This window comes from Ylistrum balloti, unplaced genomic scaffold (genome assembly GCF_031769215.1).
Source record: "Ylistrum balloti isolate Yb309-2 unplaced genomic scaffold, AGI_CSIRO_Ybal_v1 Utg370164, whole genome shotgun sequence".
NCBI lineage: Eukaryota > Metazoa > Mollusca > Bivalvia > Pectinida > Pectinidae > Ylistrum > Ylistrum balloti.
The window spans coordinates 342,167-345,784 of record NW_026782158.1 but is presented as its reverse complement, the minus strand read 5'-3'; the positions used below and the strand labels follow the sequence as shown (position 1 = coordinate 345,784).

The window sequence follows — 3,618 nt, the reverse complement described above, 5'->3', positions numbered from 1 at the left end:
ACCACTGCTGACCACTACTGACCACTACTGACCATTACCATTATATGAAGGGAGACAGAAAGAGAAGGAACAATTATTTCAAGCCTGAAAATGTTCCAAAGAATAAGGGCCAGGCATTTAAAGATGAAGATCCTGAAGTACCTGTCACCAGAGAAGAGAGACCAGCTCTGACCAGAAGACTGACCACCCAGGAATTTCAGCTGATCACCAAGCCTAGTCCTGATGGCCTTTCCCTGGTAGCAACAGATACTGGACACAGACCATGTCCAACATGGATACTACGGCCAGCAACTGTTACAGCTGAAGAATCCAACTCCGAGCCTGTGATAGAAGGAAACCGGATCATAGACGTAGTGTTGATGGTGAAAATGTGCAACGACATCATCAGACTTCATGCCGGACAACCTAACACTAAAGCATGCATGACACCAGAGTTTGAACTGGACACCGAGCGGAAAAGGGCCCTGGGATGGAGTTGTGCTGTCCGATGTAATAAATGCCAGTACAGATCTCCACTGTATAAACTATACAGAGAGGCAGACACGGATAAGCCCGGACCAAAGCAAGCTCTTGTAAACAAGTACCTGCCTTCAGCTTTGTGTGGCCAGGCTGTCAGCACCAACGGAGCCAGGTTACTTCTCGGACACCTGAATATTTTGGAGTCAATGCCAGCACCAATACAAACCTGCTGTCAAGAAAAGAAGTATGCTGTTGTTAGCAGAACAGCACAAGCAGCATGCGAAAAGGTCCAGGACCGCTCGGAAGTCTGACTACAGGAGAGGTCAGCTAGATCCCAACATCCATCTATGTAGGGGAGACAACCGGCCTCAGGACCACCTGTATTGAGAAGAAGAGGTGACAACAAATTTATTAGAGACATGTTAACAATCAGAAAAAAAAACCCAAAATAACGTAACAACAACAGCAACAACAACAACAAAATATATGACTACCTAATGAGGGAACCTCCACGTGGTGGTAGTCGGACAATGTTGTATACATCAGTGTACAATAGCTAATACCCTCAAATCAATAAAAACTTAATTAAATTTTCAAATCTTACATGCAGTCACTGAACCCTAAATGACCATAACACACATTTGAATTTAAACAGTACTGCCTATTATTATTAATAAAATAAGGTTGTGAACTTATGTGCTCTACATTTACACATTAACTATTATGACAGAGATGGGAACAGTCCAGATCAATTGAAAATTCTAAATTTTCAGAAAAACAAATAAAAGCAAGTCTGTGTGCATGTTTCTTTTTCCAAGTGTCAGGAAAAATGAAACAGATTTTGCAATTATTAAGATATTTCAGTTCTGTAAATTGGTATATAAACTTGAATAATTCCTACATGTACCTATACAAAAAAGTTTTTCAATTTCAAATTACAACTTCATTTTTTTGTAGAATTTTAATTTTTTTTTTAAATTACCAAATTTCAATATTAACTGAACATTTAATCTGCTTTAAAGCATTTTTTCAGCTTTGATTTGGACATGAAATAATCAATAGATAACAGTAAAGACTTGCAGTAAACAATCACAGTGAATGACACCCATTGGACTAACTAACAGCCACATGTATATATACACAGACTATCCATGCCAAAGGCAGGGGGGTGGGGGTGGGTGTTCTCTTTGGGCCTTTCTGTTTACTTATGGGGGGGCTCTCCCTGTGTCTTAAACACCTTTGATGTTATATTATCAAACAGGCAATGATGTGTATATCACAATGACCAATCAAATGGTCAGCTTCAGTTTGATTTTGATATTCTTAATACATCTGACTACTTCTGACTGACCACTGCTGACATATCAACGAAAAGGAAATACTAGCAGTCTGCCTCGCTGCACACTTTTGGGCTCCGGCCTGGAAAAATAAGCGCATAATTGTGTATTCAGACAATATGGTCACAGTAGCTAGCATTAACAAATGCGCTTCTAGAAATAATACTGTAATGCAATTTCTTAGATACTTATTTTGGTTATCAGCTAAATACAATTTCCATTTGTCAGCCAGGCACATCAAAGGGAAACATAACTGCTTAGCAGATTGCGTGTCACGTTTACACAACAAAAAATCGTTTCGGGCATTTTTATCCTTACTCCAACACCCCATTCCAGTTATCTCCCTTCTTTTTCATATGTCTGTCAAGTCTCTTTTCCTTCTCTTCTCTAGGCACAGTGTCAGATACCCAGAGACTCGATGATCGCGTGTCTGTTTTACGCGGCAATGCCTTAGCCCCCTCCACAAGACGGACATACAGTACTTATTTACAGACTTATATTAACTTCTGTAACCTTTATGGCTGTAAACCGGTGCCAGTGTCTAATCGGGACTTGGGCAGATACATTGCGCACCTATCTTCACACCTCTGTTGTTCATCCATAAAAAATTACCTATCTGCAGTAAGACTTCTGCACTTGGAAGCAGGGTATGGAAACCCCTTGTCCAACAATTACTACATAGATGTACTCCTAAAAGGAATGCGCAGAGTCCTGGGAGATGGCTGCACTCCCAAGCTTCCCATAACCCCAAATGTATTGCTGAAAATACTCTCCTGGATTGACATCCATAGTCCTCGCGATATTTGTTTTTGGACAATATGCCTGGTGGTCTTTTTCTCATTTTTTAGAAAATCAAACCTTTTACCCCCCTCCCCTCGTGAATTTGACCCATCAAAACATCTTTGTAGACGTAACATCTCCTTTAACGCTAAAGGAGCACTTCTCAGAGTGTACTAGTCAAAAACTATACAATACCGGGAAAGATCCCTACAGGTCCCATTACCATTTATTCAATCATCTGCCTTGTGCCCAAGCCAAGCTCTAATGCTACTGTTTAAGCTTTCCCCCTCAAACGATTTAGACATACCAGCATTTATGTTTTCAACCCCCACAGGACTTAAACTACTCAGCTATGAAGGTTTTCTCTCCCGCCTGCACATGTGTCTTAGTGAAGTAGGAATTGATCCCTCTAGGTACTCAGGACATAGCTTTAGGAGAGGGGGTGCATCCTTTGCATTAGAATACTATGCAGGCTAACTGCTATAACTACATGTATACATGCATGCTCCTATCTTCCTGTGGTTACCTGCCAGGAGTACCTGTCTATTATAATATATACAATTGTAAGTGTAGTGTAAATGTGATGGCTTAGTGCCTAGTGGATGAGCCTGGAAACTTTGAATCTACAGGCTCAATCACCACATACAAACTGTTGTGACATTGGTGGTGTTTGTACACTTACACGATCTGTACCATATTACTTACCGCAGACTGGTGTACTAGTGGTTAATGTGACAGTGTTTCTTCGAATGAATTTGTGGTACAAACTATGGTGACCCGATGGTGCTTATAAAGACTGGTAGGATCCCATGGACACTGCATTTTTATCTATTGAACCACGGCTTTTAATAAATACTTACTCCTACACAATCTTACTACTCAGGTTTGGGTGTTTGGAACAATTTACTAATTGGTTTATTACATGTGATTTTCATATTATTAATTATCAATATATTGTGTAATGATTACATAACTTTCAAGATAACAAGATTATACTTGTTTTGCAACGTTACGTAATATTAAAAATTACGTAATTGTAATA

General features: G+C 39.8%; 1 pseudogene; it reads left to right on the top strand.

Annotated features, from left to right (window-relative positions):
- The first annotated feature begins 2,187 nt into the window (after window positions 1–2,187).
- Window positions 2,188–3,053, top strand: LOC132551009 (uncharacterized; annotated as a pseudogene).
- Window positions 3,054–3,618: the final 565 nt, after the last annotated feature.